At 42.3% G+C, this 17,416-nt stretch overlaps 1 protein-coding gene and 1 long non-coding RNA gene across 2 annotated transcripts in view; one reads left to right on the forward strand and one right to left on the reverse strand.

Annotated features, from left to right (window-relative positions):
* ADCY2 (adenylate cyclase 2) overlaps window positions 1-17,416 on the forward strand; it is a 438,072-nt gene that overhangs the window by 51,722 nt on the left and 368,934 nt on the right. The gene's annotated exons all lie outside the window — the stretch shown is intronic.
* LOC114486695 (uncharacterized) lies at window positions 615-4,879 on the reverse strand. Its single transcript, XR_003680862.2, has 3 exons — window positions 4,388-4,879; window positions 4,043-4,292; window positions 615-3,244 (listed from the first exon to the last, which is right to left on the reverse strand). It is a non-coding gene; the product is annotated as an uncharacterized lncRNA (long non-coding RNA).

The following is a 17,416-nucleotide window of genomic DNA, read 5'->3' on the forward strand; positions in this document are numbered from 1 at the left end:
ATCCCCTAACTTATATTTTGGAGAGACCTTGAGATTTATCTTTTCTAATATAATTAACGTCCAAGCAGGTGACCTTTTTATTGGCAGTAATTTTGAAATGGCTACATTTTTTTCTAAGAATAGAATTGGCAACTTCCTAGTTGAGGTCAGCATATGTTCTTGATTTGACCTCAAAATAGGATGGGCTGTAGTTATTATTGTGTTATTTTGAGAACATAAATGAAAAATAAATCTAAAACTGTAGACATGACATATAACAATAACAGCATGTAACATTAACAAACTAAATAACTTGAATGCACTGTCCATGGCAATTTAAGAGGTAATTTTTCTTTGCAGAAATGAAGGTATAATTCCATTCCATCTAGAGGGCTATCTTTGAACATTATAATTAGCACAGTTGATAAGCAAGGACCCTTTACATACAGTACGAAGAATGTTGTAAACATTTACTTGGCTCTTTTGCTCTAAAATACAAAGTATATTAAACATAAAACTATAAATGTTTTGTTCTCCTTTAACCTTAAATATAAACACAAATATTCAGCATTTTTAAAATTAGCACTCTTGAGTTGTAATCTTACAAGCTTATACTTAATAATGTCCCAGGAGCGTGATATTTAATTAGTTATAATGATTAACCTGTTTCTTAAGAGCATCTTCAAAATGGAGGTGTCAAGGACAGCAATCTAAATTCGGGTTCACTTGGGGATGGTTTTTTCCTTTATGTACATTAGATGTCTTACTCTTACTCGGGACATGCACACATGCACACGAGTATGTATTTCTTGTGGGATGACGTAGCGCTTACTCTAATAAGTGCTTTTTCTTTGGAAGCGGGCGGGGAGGAGACACCAGCTTGATAGAAGGAGTGGGGCATGATGATGGGAGGGGTCTAGAAAGGCAATGGACATTTGAAGTTCTTTCTTCATGCGCTGCCTCAATCATTTAAAATTAGGTTCCACGGCATTTAAGAGAAGAAATGACCTCAAACCACAGTTGCTATACAGGAGGGAAGTTTGTCTCTATTACACTGCAGACAAGAAGTCCAGAGTAGGAAGGGATGCTTCATGACTTTGCTGAGACCTGACTCATTGCAGCAAAATTCTCCCTATTCCCAGCATGCTCTCAGGCCACAGCTCCACCCCAGGCCACCACAATGCATCCCAGGCTGGGAGGAAGGTCCTCTCCCTCCTTTGAAAAGAGTCTTACTGGGAGATAAGGAGTTTATATTGAAAATATATTTTAAAAAAAATACAAACTCATACAACTCAGTAGCAAAAAAACCCAAAACAGTCCCATTAGAAAATGAGCCGATGATCTGAATAGACGTGTCACCAAAGAAGACACACAGATGGCCAACAGGTGTGTGAAATGGTGCTTGGCATCACTAATTGTCAGAGAAAGGCACATCAAAACCCCAATGAGATATCACTCCACAGCTGTCAGAATGGTTATTATCAGAAAGACAAGAGATACCAAGTCTTGGCAAGGGCGTGGACAAAAGGGAACCCTTGTGCACTGTTGGTAGGAATGTAAGTTAGTACAGACACTATGAGAAACAATATGGAGGTTCCTCAAAAAATTAAAAATAGAACCACCAGACAATCCAGTAATTCCACTTCTGGGTGTTTCACTTGAAGAAAACAGGAACACTAATCTGAAAAGATATATGCACCCCTATGTTCATTGCAGCATTATTTGCAGTAGCCAAGATAGATGGCAACCTAAATGTCTACTGATAGATGAATGGATAAATAAGATATGAGTTTTCTATATAGGCATACACCCCCCACCACACACACACACCCACACACACACCGGAATATTATCAACCATGAGAAAGAAGGAAATCCTTCCATTTGGAACATGGATGGACCTTGAGGGTATTATGCTGAGTGAGATAAGCCAGACAGAGAAAGACAAATACTGCATGGTAACATATGCGGAGTCTAAAAAAAAAAGTCAAACTCATAGAAACAGTAGAAAAGTGGTTGTCAGGGGCTGAGGGGGATACAAGAAATAGGGAGAGGTTTGTGAAAGAGTACAGACTTTCAGCTATAAAATAAATAAGGTCTGGGGATCTAATGTAAACATGCTGATAACTGTATTATATAATTGAAATTTGCTAAAGAATAGACCTTAATTGTTGTCCTGAAAAAGATAAATTTGTGAGGTGATGGAAGTGTTAATTACATGTGGGGAATCCTTTTACAATGTATACGTGTATCAAATCACCATGACGTACACTTTAAATATCTTTCAATTTTATGTCAATTATACCTCAATAAACCTGGGGGGGGAAACAATTAAGTCAAAGATGCTTATCGGGAGAAACCTTAACGGTACTTCCGCCTGCCTCTCATTGGCCAAATGACCACATTTGCGTGGAAGGGAAGTGGACAATGTAGTTCTTTTGGTTTAGCAAAGAATTGAGGTTCTTTTCCCTTTCCTAGAAATTGAAGGATTGACCCTGGGGGTAATCAGCAAGCTCTGCCTTAATGCACATAACCCAGTTTGTCTTTGGAGGACATTCTGAATGTTTTTAGGGATATTCATTGTGACATATCAAATACCAACCTTTTGGTTACATTCGTAGATAATAATTCAGTATAATATTTTGCCTTCCATGGCCTTTATTTATTTTATCAGCTGCCTTGACGCTATGATTATGTTTCTACATACGTGCCTCTGGCACATCTTAGAATTAGATGTAGCTTCCAAGCTAATCAAACCATGTTTTTAAAAAGAGCTGGGAATTTAATTGAGCTATTCCTTTGTGTGTGGCTCTTTATGGAAAACTTAAACTTGCATTTTTAGAAAAATATCCTCCCAGTTTTGGAGCAGGGATTTATTAGGTAAATCTTTGAGTGTATCTTTATAATGAAATTATTTATATAATGAATGCTGGTCATCCTGCCCAGGCAATTGAAAGAATGTTTCAGTGTTATTTCTAAATTCACATTTGAAACGTTAGTTGATTGCTAATAAGAGAAATGATTTCTATTAAGGTCTCATACTTTAGTATCTGTTTCACGGAGATCATCATTCTTGAATAGTTGGAACGTTGTCAAAATCTCCCAGAGAAGGAAATGCAGTGAAGGACGAGGTCGCTTTCTTGTGTACGATTTGAACTATTAATGAGAAGGAAGGATGGATAGTTTCGGTAAAGATGCTTCTCCCGTCAGTTGGTTTATGGCGTGCGCATATTTTGGTGGCAGTTTGTTGACATTAGCTGTTTCTCCTGTAAATAGAGCAAGTTACTAATAGATGGAGCAGCAGGGCTGTCTATAAAATGCCGCCCGAGTATTCGATTAGGCCTCGTGTGTTTTCATTAACAACAGCGTAAGGACCCAAACCCTGCATCTTAGTCTGCCTAACCTTATTATTTTCAAGTAGCAGTTGAATAACACTTAGAAGACAGTCATAAATCTCTCAGACTAATTAATGAAAATGTTTAAAAAATACTGGCAGATGAAAGTAACAAACATGTCAGCCCCCAAATTCTGTTTTTCAGCTACTGATTGATAATTAGGTCAGTCGCCAAATTTTAATTTCTTGAGTAAATGGCTTTCCCAATATCGCCGTTTTATTCACACTTCCTTAGTTAATAACTATTAATATTAGTTAATATTATTATTATTAATAACTAATAATATTAGTTAATAACTAATGTATTTGACACTTCCTATCTCTCCTAGGAAATATTTTCCCTCATTATTAAAAAAAATGCAGATTGTCAAACGTAGCTACAAAAAAATCAAATTATTTGATATTTTATTAGTGAGAGTTTAAAACTATAGTAGTAGATGGTGGCAGTTCTTACCGAAAATACCTAAAAATTCTGAAGTGCCTTTTGAATCATTAAATTGGTGAAATTATATTCAGTATATTTTGAATATTTGCTTTGCTTCATTCTAGCTCTTTTCAGCATCAGCTGGGCATTCGTGGTGTAAATGGCAAGTCTCTGTTACGTGGGATTCTCTCTGTGATCCTGTGTGTGGGTTGGATTAGAAGATAGACATTAAATATTTTCTTGTACCTGTGGCTCATTTCATTTGCAGAGCGGGTGTCAGCTGAGAGGCTGCTACAGGTGGTCCAGGCGATGGAGGGGATAGCGAACAGGTGGGGACCTGCCCGGCAGTGTGCGGTGAATCTGGGAGAAGAGGGGATGGATTCCAGAGATATGTCAGGGGGGAACAAAGCAGGCGGCTTTGTGATGCCGGATGCGGCCGGGCTGTCCAGGAATTTGAGATCTAACTCAATCTTCTTTGGAGTTGGCTTCTGTTTCCCTAAGAGTCAATAAAAAGAGGGTTTTTTTTAACCACAAATTATTTGAATAAACATGCTTCTGAAATGGACTTTTGAAACAAAGTGCAGTACTTACACTGATACCTGTTCTGTGACTTTGTTTGGCCTCCCCCATTGTATGGACTGCCAAAATCCTTTTTAGTCTTTTTTTTTTTTTTGCCGTACGCGGGCCTCTCGTTGCTGTGGCCTCTCCCGTTGCGGAGCGCAGGCTCCGGACGCGCAGGCTCAGCGGCCACGGCTCACGGGCCCAGCCGCCCCGCGGCACGTGGGATCCTCCCGGACCGGGGCCCGAACCCGCGTCCCCCGCCTCGGCAGGCGGGCTCTCAACCACTGCGCCGCCAGGGAAGCCCCTTTTGAGTCTTGATGCCATCACCACGTCCTTTCCAGTACTACCCCTCAGTTTCGTGAGGATTTGTTTGGTGTCCACAGCATTGTAATGAAGACAGTGAAGAGGGTAATCCTCCCGTGATGCATATGCTGGGGTGGGCACGGTTCTCTTGTGTCTTTGCCCTTTGAAGTGATTATTACCGCACCACCCGTTTTACTGTTGAGGGGAGTACGACCCAAAGAGGTGTGTAACTTTCCCAAGGACACAAAGCTCTTCGTCGGTGGGATCTATATATATAGACCCAGAGCTGTAACTGAGTCCAGTTCCAGGGCTCAGGCGTTGCAACTTGGAGCCGTCCTGTCGCACCCCATCCATCACATGGGTGACCTTCTGCTGGGAGCATGAGAGGATGGGCACAGAAACGAGACGCGGCCTCTGAGAGGTATGAGCTGAGCGTGTACGTAGCTCTGTTTTAACGTAGTAGGTGAAATTCTTTGCCCGACCCCCCGCCACCAAAAAAAAAAATCCAAAGGAGGAAGGAATGGTATTAGGTTGAGGGACGAAGACTGTTTCATGGAGACGGTGCTTCAAAGGCAGGACAGGTTGACAAGAAAGAAGGGCCCATCGTGGAGGAAGGGACAGCAGCAGCGGCAAAGCTGCGCATACAGGCAAGCTTAGCGAACACGGGGGAGGAGTGAACACGAGGGAGGGGTCCTAAATTCTCCATTTTGGCTGCTATATTTTGGTGTGTCTTAGGTAACACCAAAATTAATTTGCGTTTCATTTGGTAGACACAGGAAAGCCACTGGGGATTTGGGGTAGAGAAATGACATGCTTAGTCATTTAGGAAGTTTATTCTCTAAACTGTCCCCTGATTTTGTTTTATTTTCCTACCTGCTACTGATTACTTCCTGGAAACACCCTGTGTATTTTGTTGTCCTGTTCTGTCTTCCCTCCCACAATGCAAGCTGTTTGAGGGCTGAGGCTGGGTTACCACAGGCATGCAGCTTTCTTTGCTCTTCGGAACTTTCTCTCTGGGAGCCGTGAGCTGCTATGTCACTTGTCTGGCTACCCCGAGACCGCACTGCTGAAGAGCCACGTGCAGGCGCTCTGGTCCAGGGTCCCAGCTGAGCCCCTCCTTCCTGCCATCCCTGTAAGGTGTCAAATGTGTGCAAAGCTGTCTTGGACCCTCCAGACCAGTCGAACCTCCATCTGACTCTTGTTGCCTGACCTCCAGCAATGCCACATGGAGCCAAAGAACCTCCCAGCTGGTCCCTGCCCACATTCCTCACCCACAAAACTGAGCTAAAATAAGCCACTGCTGTTTGGAATTCAGGGCTGGTTTGTTAAGCAGTGGTAGTAACTGAAACAGTTCAGATCGGGTCAGCTCACTTCAGAGGGGACGGGGGGAGGGAGGTGGGGTGAGGTGCTCTCTGTCACACCTGATAGGCTGTAATTGAAGTCACTGGTTTTACATTTCCCCTGTGACTGAGTCCCAGTGACCACATCAAATGACAAGAGTGCTTGGTTTGAGGTGTTGGGTGCAAGAAGTGGATGGAATATTGAGTTGACAACACCAATTAGATCTAGCATCCTGGATTTCCCTTTGGACATCCAAGAAATATCCGCGAATTGAATCTCTACTTTTTCTTCCAAAAGGCACCTTCCTTTAGAGTTTTCATCTCATAAAATGTTGCTCAGGTGAGGCACCTTGGAGTCCTGTGTGGCAGGTCTTTGCTCTCATACACATGGATGCTTCTTCAAGTCCAGTGAGCTCCACGTGAAAGCATATTCAGAATCCAACGACTTTCTTGTCCAAAAACAGTCACCTTCTTCCGGCCATCCGCTTCTCTTTCTCTAGCCCTAGAGGAGGTCCTCCCTGAGGTCATTCTCTAAGTGTCTATGCTTCCTTGTCTAACGGTCAGTGCACAGGCAGCCCAAGGTAGAGGCGCTGCAAACACCACCAAAACTATATTGAGGACAAAGTCTGTGAGACACGTATGGTTTTTCCTATGGAAGCTACACTGATCCTTTTTTTATTAACGTATTTTTCTTTTTATTGAGGTGCATCTTACATGGGCAAAGTGCATGAATGTTAGGATAACAGCTTAATGAAATTTTACAGTTGTGTATATGTAGATAGATATAGAATACACCGATTCTAAATTATTTTAGGAAAAGTCCTCTTCCTCTTAGCTTGAAACATGTATGATAAGACTGGCTGACTTCTGGCTTTAAGCGAGGAGTTTCCTTAAAGAGAGGATGTTATGTCTGCATGGTTTTTATCTCATGTTTATTGAAAGGACTGCCTGATTTTAAGTAAGAAAGTCCTGGATACCTAGAGAGACCTTACTGTACCTCATTGGAGAAAAGCCTAGCAAATAAAAATCTATTTTCTAGGCTTGCGAATCACCCCAAATATATGAGTCCCTGCCTTTTAAAAAATAGCCTTTCCTCCCCTGAGAACTGAGAACCCCTATTATGTACAATGAATAAAAGTAAAACATTTTCAGATGAAATTCTTTATTATTGATAAATTATTAGAAATATTCAACAAGTGAATATCTGTGACTACTTTGAATGTTCACTTTGGCCTGATTTTTTCTGAGTAAAGTCATTCATATATGCTTCCAAGTTTTCCTTCAGATGTAACCTCAGGCAGTGGCCAGTGTGAGGTCATTTTAATATTTCTTAGTATAGTCCTAGACTTGTTTGTACTTAGCAACGAGTATCTATGGAGCATTTTCTACATGCCCCCCTGCCTCCTGAATCCCTGATGTACATTAACTATTCACTCGATTCCACAGACCTAAAAGAAAGGCTAGGTCATCATCCTCTTTTTACAGGTGAAACTGAGGCACAGAGCATTAAATTACTTGCCAAGGTCACACGGCCAGCACGTGGCAGAGCCTGCATTTCAACCCTGTCCGGCAGGTGCCAGAGCCTATGCCCCTAACCGCTGTAATCTACTACCTCTGGATGCCCAGGGAAAACATCAAAGTTGGGGAAAGTCACCGACTGGCTGCTAGAGCACATCAATGAAGGAGGCTGATGGAGTTTCTCTTAATCGTGTTTCCTTGGGAAAGATGTACATAATCGAGTTGACATCATTGGAGTTGAATCAGGGCCACCATGTTTAAGGAATGGAAAGTAATAATAACGGGCCCAGCCGAGCATCTTTAGTCCCTCACTCCCTTTAACCACCCCATGGGGCAGGGACTGGTTTGGATGTGCGGACACTCAGGCAGAGAGAGATTAAGTGGACCAAAGGCAGCTAGTTAGTGGTAGAACCAGGTTGCTAACCCAACTAGTGGCTTCGAGCTTGTTCTCTTAACCTCGGAGCTATATTATCTCTCAAAAGAGAACAAAACACAGCAACACACAGGTTTGTAAGTTTCAGGGAAGCAGAATTCTTGGGTCCAAATAACCCTTGAAATGTCAGCCAACCTATATTTTGTCCTAGCCCCCTTTTCTTCTACGTGTCCAGGCAATCGCCCTCTCCCTACATCACAAATTTAACCTGAGAACTGTTGAGTGTCCAGGAAACCTTGGTTGTTATACCGCTATTGATTGCCATGGAGAAGGGGCAACACGTTGCCATGGCCTGGCGAGCTACTTTGTGTGTAAGTGAAGCACATGCTAATTTACCTTCAAAAACTGGTTATTTGGGTTTTTTCAGCCTTGAATCCTCAGATTGGTGCCCTCAGGAAAGAATTCTGTGATTTGACAGCATCTCCTGAAAAATGAGTTTTGTTTCCACTGGAGAAGAAAAAAATCATTTATGGGATCTTTCTAACAAAAATATGTTGAATTTCCAAAAGAACAGTTTTATTTTTATATCCCATTAGATTAAAAACTTCTCGAGACAACTGGTCTTATTCATCTTTCTCTATAATCACTCAGGGAGCTTATGATTAAATAAATCATTACATTTCAGTTTCTTATGCCTTCTTTACAAATTGACTCCATTATCATTATGTAATGTCCTTCTCTATTCTTGGTAATACTCCTAATTCTGAAGTATACTTTGCCTGATAAAATATAGCCACTCTAGTTTATTTTAGTTAGAGTCATATGGTATATCTTTTTCCATTTTTTTTCACTTTTATTCTATCTGTATCTTTATATTTAAATTGTGTTTCTTGTAGACAGAACAATGTTGGGTATTACCTTTTTATCCAAGATGACCATCTCTGTGTTTTAATTGGTATGCTTATGTGTTTACCTTTGATATAATTATGGATAAGGTTGGATTGTCATTTAAAATCTTTATCTGCCTGCTTTTTGCCATAGTATTCTTTATGCTTCTGTTTTTATCTCTGACATTGGCTTTTTATTTATACCTCTTAAAAAATTCTAGTGGATACCCTTAATTGCAGTCTACTTTCAAATAATATAACACTTCACAAGTATTGAAGGTGACTGTAACAGTATACCCCCCAAATCCCTCCCATTTTTTCCTCCCTATTGTTTTCATTTATCTTATTTTTCCATATGCTACAAATACACAGTATATTGCTACTATTTTTCCTTGATAATAAATTGTATTTTAGAGTGATTTTTTTAACAAAGGAAAAATATGTTTTACATTTAGCTTTATTTTCTCATTCCTGGAGATTTTCATTTGTTTGTGTAGACCCAAGTTTCTATAGTATAGCCCTGCTGATAATAAATCCTCTAAGTTCTCATTTGTCTGAAGAAAAGATGTCTTTATTTTTTCTTCACTTTGAGAGACATTTTCTCTGGATATAGTTGCTGGTTTGACCATTTTTCTTTCTTTTTTATTTTTATTTTTTGAACAATTTGAATATGCCCATCTATCGCTTCCTATCTTGCATAGTTTCTAACGAGGAGTTGGCTGTAATTCTTCACTCTGCTCCTCTATATGTGATGTGTTTTCACTTTCCCTGAAGAGCTTCAGGATTATCTCTGTTTTTAGATTTCAACGGTTTGAAAATGATGTGTCTAGATTTGGTTTTTTGCATTTGTGTTGAAGTCCTTGGATCTGTTGTTTGATCTATTTCATTATTTGTGGAAAAATTCTCAGCTATGATTTCTTCTGTCTCAGTCTCTCTTCTCTGTAGGATTCTGATCATACATATGTTAGAGGTTGTTTGCTATTACTTCACAATGCTGAGGTGCACTATTCTTTTTTTCTCTTCTCTTTTTGTTCACATTTGGTTAATTTCTGTCAAACCAGCTTCAATTTCACTGATTCCTGCCTAAGCTTTTTGAGTCTGCTGATGAATTTGTCAAAGGCTTCCTTCATTTCTGCTTCCATACTTCTATTTCTAGCATTTCCATTTTACTCCTCCTTATGAAATTCTATATATGATCATGCATGTTGCTTACCTTCTCCACTGGAGTTTTTTAATATATTAATTACAGATTTTTCAGTTCCCTTTCTGGGTCATATATGTATCTGGATTTCTAGCTTGCTTTGTGTATTGTTGGTGCATTTTCCCTTGCATTTTTGTTGTATAACTATAATCTTTTATTAAAGGTTGTACTTTATGAGAAGAACAGTAGAGACTGAGATAGATAGAATTTATGCTTAGAAAAGGGCATGCCTCTCCTTCAGCAAGACCAGTAGTGAGGAGGGTTGAGTTGGGCTTGTCAGAAGCCGTGCTGGGTTTGGGTTTTGTCTTGTATTTAGTTTCACTGTACCACTAATTTCTAGTTCTTTCGCTTGTCCTTAGGGTGTGTTCTGATTTTTTGATGGTTTTTTCCCAATGGTTTTGCTCCACCCTCAGCTTTGGGCCTTTCTTTTGTGCCCTGTCCACCAGAGAGGGTCACTCTTTTCACTCCCACCCCTCCCCCAGTAGTATACTTGTCTTACTTATTACTCATTCTTACAAGCCTGATAATGGGGATCAGAAGAGGGGGGTTCTCTGCTGCACCAGAGCTGCCTCAGTATTAGGCAGGTTCTGCATCCATGGCTGTCAGGGATGGGGTTTCTCAGTGGTCCTTCACCTCCCCAGCATGAGGAGAGTTCTTATGATCTGGACCCAGTTGGTTTCCTGCCCACACTTCCCAGAGACAGAGGACCTTTTTTAAAAAAGTTATTTACCCTACTCCCAGGTGCAGTGGATCTTCACTTGTGCTCTGTGGATGACAAGGTATGCTGTCTTTTCTCAGAGGCTTGAGACTTTGGATCTTAGCGGGGAAAAGGTTGGGCTGGGCTTTTTGCCCTTTCTGCAGTGGTGGCCATTCTCTTCTTCTAAGCATGGACCATCGAAGAAGGCTTCTCCCAGTCTTCCACCTTGCTCCCAATCTTTTAAAAGAGCACTTGGTAGAGGCGTGTGGAGAAGAGCCTGGGGACGTGTAGATAGTCTCCTTGTATCTCAGCTCCCAGCGTCTGTCTTCTCACACTAGCCCACACTCAGCCTTAGCAATTCATTCAAAGTTTCAGCTGACAGCTTCTTACCTGCCCAGGTAAGGGTCCTGTCTTCCATCTGTTCTACCACAGGGGAGTTAGAGCTCACATCCATCCACCCCTCAGGGGCACCCATCTTTCCTGAGATTTCAGGCTAGTTCATTGTTCTGTGACATCAGCTCTCTAGTGAGTTCAAGAAAAGTTATGAGTTTTAGGTTATCCTGCTTTTTTATAGCAATAGGCTGGAAACAATATCCTTTACAGATTACTGCATTCTAGGCAGAAGCCAGAAGCTCTTATTTACTTGTGTATACAGTCTGTGAATTCATTCATTCATTAACCAAAGCTTTATTGAGTGTGCACTGGGCCAGGCACAGAGCTATGTGGTGAAGATAATACAGACAACCAGGATAGACTCAGTTGTGCCACCGTTGTCCTCACAACCTGGTAAGAGGGCAGACCATACATATAAAAAATAGAGAAATAATGAAGTGAAGGAAAACGTTGGTAGCGCTTGCTGTGGAGGAAATTAACAGGGTGCTATAGTAGGGGTCACAGACAAGTGTCTGATATGGCGGGTGGGTAGGGGGTGGTGGCCTCCTTGAAGAGGTAAAATGGAAGCTAAAACCCAAAGGCTGAAAATAAGCCAGACTTATTAAGAGCTGTTGTTGTGGCAGTTTTGGGCAGGGATTTGGGGAAAACATTCTGGGCAGAGATAATGTCAAAGGAACCTGGGGTGAGGGCTGCTACAGGGACTGACAGAAGGGCGTTGAACCTGGAGAGGGAGACCTCCTGAGTCAGGCGGGAGGCGTGGGCAGTGTCAGATCCTGCAGGCTGCCAGGGAAAGAAGCTTGGCTTGTCTTCTAAGTGCATTGGGAGGTGGCTGGCGGTGAAAAGTATCAGCCAAGGTCCTAGCAGAAAACAGATGGCATGCTCAGAGGGGGTGACTGAGAGGCAATTATGGAAGCTGGTGTTCACAAGGTCTAGACAAGTTTAAAAGAAACCAAGCTGGGATGGTGAAGGCCCAAGGCCAGACACAGCAGGGAGCTGTGAAGTGGGAAGGAGGGGCCAATGGTCCTGGGCTCGGGAAAGATGGGTTCCAGGAGAGTCTCCTGAGGAGCCGTGGCTCTTGCTGGAGGGAGGCTGGCTTGTGGTGAGTCAGCAGGGGAAGCCCTCCCATCTCTTGCCTGAGCATCCAACTGGTACACCTCACTGGAAGCCCAAATGGAAGGGAGCCTGTTAACCCAGTTCTCAGACGTCAGCCTCTCAGGCACCTGGCAGAGTGGAGGATAGACAGGACGTGGAAGAGGACACAAAGTCTGCAGCACTGAGAGGAAGAGGAACCGAATTCCCCCTTGGAGAGGTCACTCCACCTGTGGTACGGGCAGTGGACGCAAAGGATGAACATGGCGATGAGCGATGGGTACAATGAGAGGCTCCTCCCGGCAGCTGGGAGGAGAGGAGAGATGTTGGGTGGCTGGGCAGTGACCGTGGGAAAAAGTGATGGACGTGGGGTGCATTTTTTTTTTTTTTTTTCGGTACGTGGGGCTCGGCAGCTGGGAGGAGAGGAGAGATGTTGGGTGGCTGGGCAGTGACCGTGGGAAAAAGTGATGGACGTGGGGTGCATTTTTTTTTTTTTTTTTTCGGTACGTGGGGCTCTCACTCTTGCGGCCTCGAGACTCCGGACGCGCAGGCTCAGCGGCCATGGCTCACGGGCCCAGCCGCTCCGCGGCACGTGGGATCTTCCCGGACCGGGGCACGAACCCGCGTCCCCTGCATCGGCAGGCGGACTCTCAACCACTGCGCCACCAGGGAAGCCCAGGGATGCATTTTTAACCTAGAACAGGCAGAACTTGTTGGGTAAGATTTGAGGGGGGGGGGCAAAGTCAAGGATAACTCGCAGGCTTTTGTAACTGGATGAAGCCAGCACTCTTTTCCGAAAGGGGAGGGTGCTTTGGCAGGACCAAGGTGGAGAGAGGAATTGGAGTCGAGAGTGATGTTTGGAGATCTTAAGTCTGAAGCAACTTTGGGGCTGCCAAGAGGAGAGGTCAAGCAGGAAGTCATACACCTTCTTCTAATATATACATCCTTCTCATTGAAAAAGTCTGCAGATATAAAAATAATGTGTCTAATGAGAACATGTTTCTGAAGTTCACTGTCTTTAGTTTTTATAACCAAGTAGTAACATCAGAGAGGAATAGAGAGACTGGATGAGCATGCAAATCTTTGCAAATCATATATCTGATAAGGGGTTAATATCCAAGACGTACAAGGAGCTCATACAGCTCAACAGCGAAAGAAAAATTCAATTTAAAAAATAAGTGAAAGAACTGAACAGACATTTTCCCAAAGACATACAAATAGCCAATAGGTACATTAAAAGATGTTCAACATTACTGATCAGGCAAATGCAAATCAAATGATCAGGCAAATGCAAATCAAAGCCACAGTGAGATATCTCCTCACACCTGTTAGAATGGCTATTGTCAAAAAGACAAGAGATAAAAAAGGCTTTTGAGAAGGATGTGGAGAGAAGAGAACCCCGGTGCACTGTTGGTGGGAATGTACAATAAGTTGGTGTAGCCGCTATGGGAAACAGTACGGTGGTTTCTCAAAATATTAAAAGTAGAACTACCATATGATCCAGCAATCCTGCTTCTGGGTATTTATCCAAAGGAAATGAATTCAGGATCTCAAAGAGATATCTGCACTCTCATATTCATTGTAACATTATTCACTATTGCCAAGATATGGAAACAACCTAAATGTCTGACTACAGATGAATGGATAAAGAAGATATGGTTTATATAATGGAATATTATCAGCTATGAGAAAGAAGGAAATACTGTCATTTATGACAACATGAATGGACCTTGAGGGCATTATGCTGAGTGAGATAAGTCAGACAAAAAAAGATGAACACTGTGATATCACTGACATGTGGAATCCGAAAAAGCCAAACTCCTAGAAACAGATGGTAGAATGATGGGTGCCAGGGGTTGGGGGAGGAGGGAAAAATGGGGAGAAATTAGTCAAAGGGTATTAACTCCCAGTTATAAGCTGAGTGAGTTCTGGAGATCTAATGTACAGCATGGTGGCTATAGTTAACAATCCTGGAAAGTTGCTAAAAGAGTAGATCTTAAATAGTCTTACCCCAAAAAAGAAATGGTAATTTTGTGAGTGATGGGGGTGTTAACTAACACTATCGTGGTCATCGTTCTACAAACTTAAGTGATCAATACATTGTACACCTTACAATTATGCAAGGTTATATGTCAGTTATATCTCAATAAAGCTAGAAAAAAACCCATGTCTTTCTTTTCTCCGATACTTATAGTCTCACTGTCAGGCCAGGAAATTAAAAAAAAAATACTTCTTGAAAACCATAAAATTTTAGCTCTGCTAATATTTCTCCAGATTCAGTTTATGTGGTAAAGCTTGTTCCACATTTAACAGGAGAGATCTGGTTGGGGATAAAAATGTATAAATGTTTGGCCAGAAGAACCGGCCCACAGCCAAGCCATATGGATCCCTCACGTCTAGACGCTGGGAAAGGAGCAGGCAGTGACTGGGTGAGAAACGGAGGGACGGCGCGAGGAAAGAGCGGAGTGCCAGGATGCAGGATTCTCAGCAGGGTCAGAGGCTCCTCGGGTACCCAGGATAAACAGGATGAAAATGTCATCCTATTTTGTTCCCTAAAAGCCAGGGACTGGCTTCTTCTAGGCCCCCTTTCCTTTGGTGCCAGCAGGAGCTTTCTCAGCCTGAAGTTACCAGTGTGCTGGTGGATTGAGTTACTCAGTGACCTACAGATCGCGCAGACCCCTGCAGAAGATCCCAGACCCCCCGCAGCTCTTTCCCAGCGCCGGTTCTCTGGCTTGTCGAGTCCAGATAAGGAATGTGCCAGATGGACATCCAATGAGCCAGCTCTAGAAATCTCTCATTCCAAAATTGTAGTCAAGTAAATCTCTTCATTCCGAAATTTTAGAAATTCCCTTGGCTCACGTTGATGTCCTATGTAAAAGTCAATGTCTTGTCTTCTAATATGTAAACTGTGTCCAGTGACAACCGTTTTTGAAGTTTGCTGTCTTTTTTTTTTTTTTTTTTTTTGTGGTACGCGGGCCTCCCTCTGCTGTGGCCTCTCCCGTTGCGGAGCACAGGCTCCGGACGCGCAGGCGCAGCGGCCACGGCTCACGGGCCCAGCCGCTGCGCGGCATGTGGGATCCTCCCAGACCGGGGCGCGAACCCGGTTCCCCTGCATCGGCAGGCGGACGCGCAACCGCTGCGCCACCAGGGAAGCCCCTAGTTCGCTGTCTTTACTTCTTCCCAAGCCAGCAGTAATATCACAGAGGAGGAGACAAACTGCAGAGTAGCATGAAAAGAAACATCACGTCTTTCTTTTCTTCAACACCTAGAGTGTCACCTGAGTCCAGGAAATTGAAAAGTACTTCTTGAAAACCATAAAATTTCAGCTCTGCAAATCCTCTGCTGACCTTATGTATCTGCCAAAGCTTGTTTCTCATTGAACATAACCTCTCCCATTCTTATATTTATCCTCCCTTCCTTCTCTGTCCTCTTTAGTAGGATAATGGGGAGTAAAAGCAGTAGGGTCTTTTCACGTCAAGACTTGGTGTTTCCTCCACAGAAGACCCCGTGAAAAGACACAGGTCAAGTCAAGAGGCATTGGATGCTGAATTTTTTTTTTTAAAACAGAAAAGTGATTTAATCTCTTAAATCCCAGCCTAATTTCTCGTATGACTTCACCATATGTGTCAAGGTATTTTCTGCGTGATTCTGGAACTTTCCATTTTAACGACTATATAAATATATGTAATGGTGCATTTGTTTATATTCTACTTGCCGAATTTTTGACATGGAGTCAGGGTAATCTAGATTTAGAGGCTCTTTTGGGTGGTTCTCTGTCAGCTGCTCTATGCGGATGGTGGAAAGCTCTGTACCTGATGGCAAATCTGTCACCTTTGCGTCACTCTTGTGTCAGAGCGCAGGCTGCTTGTAAAGGCATTGGCATTTTTTTCTTTATAGAGAGCTTCTAAAGATCTACTCTTATCTGATCTTCAGTTTATATGAATTTCTGTATTTTAGATTGAATACCTTTGCCTAAACCATGGTTTGCAGCCTAATCAGAGCTATGGACACGGTCTGCAGACCTCAAACCTGTCTCTGTGTGAAATTCACTGACCTGTTCAGGGACTAAACTCTTCATACCATGTTATTGATCTACTCTGAACATCCAGGGATTTAAATAAAGCACCAAAAATATTTATATAGTTACATCAATTACTTGCATCCACTCTAGCAGAGAGCAATTACTTTTCGTGAATAGACACAGCTGTTAATTTTAAGGGCATTTAGTTTGCTTTTTTCAGTCTTTTATTCTACATGGTGCCTGAGAGATTAGAGACAATGAGAAGGAATTTCGTGACTAACTGAATGGATGAATGAATGAATATAAAGTGTTGGCTCGTGTCAGTGATGGTGGCGTGGTGTTTTTGTAAGTTTATGCGTTTGCTTTATCAGTATCACGAGCCCAGGACCTGTTCATCTTCTCCTGGTGCGGGGACAACCTACTACGTAGTAACTTCTAAACCAGCAGTCCCCAACCTCTTTGGCACCAGGGGCAGGTTTTGTGGAAGACAGTTTTTCCACAGACCAGGGTGGAGGGAATGGCTTTGGGATGATTCAAGCGCATTACATTTATTGTGCACTTTGTTTCTATTATTATTACACTGTAATATGTAATGAAATAATCATACAACTCACCATAATGCTGACAGGAGGCGGAGCTCAGGCAGTAAATGTGAGCGATGGGGAACGGCTGTAAATACAGATGAAGCTTCGCTCGCTCTCCTGCCGCTCACCTCCTGCTGTTGGGCCGGTTCCTAACAGGCCACAGACCGGTACCAGTCCGTGGCCTGGGGGTTGGGGACCCCTGCTCTAAACAGTTATAATCTCTCAGTTCCAGGTGAGCAAGATTGTCTGCATGATGGATTCACCATATGAGCAGTTGGGCTTGGTACAGGGTTAATTTACTGTCAATAAAATGATTAACAAAATTCCTATTTCTACCAAAGTAGAAGGCTTTCAACAAACGTGTAGACTAATATTAGCATGGCCATTAACCAGAATATACAATCTGAGTAGATTATGGAAATATGAATCACATAAAAATATTGCTACTCTTTCCATTAGTTTCTTACATATGTACTTATTTGCACTGTGTTTATGCCTATATGAGTGTGTCTATATAATCTTTTTCTTGCCCATTTTTCAAATTATTATTAAATTTTGAGAGTTCTTTATATATTCTGATACAAGTACTTAATAAAATATATGGCAAATACACACACACACACACACACACACACACACACGTAGTATTTTAT

The sequence above is a fragment of the Physeter macrocephalus genome, chromosome 8, assembly GCF_002837175.3.
Source record: "Physeter macrocephalus isolate SW-GA chromosome 8, ASM283717v5, whole genome shotgun sequence".
Classification (NCBI taxonomy): Eukaryota; Metazoa; Chordata; class Mammalia; order Artiodactyla; family Physeteridae; genus Physeter; species Physeter macrocephalus.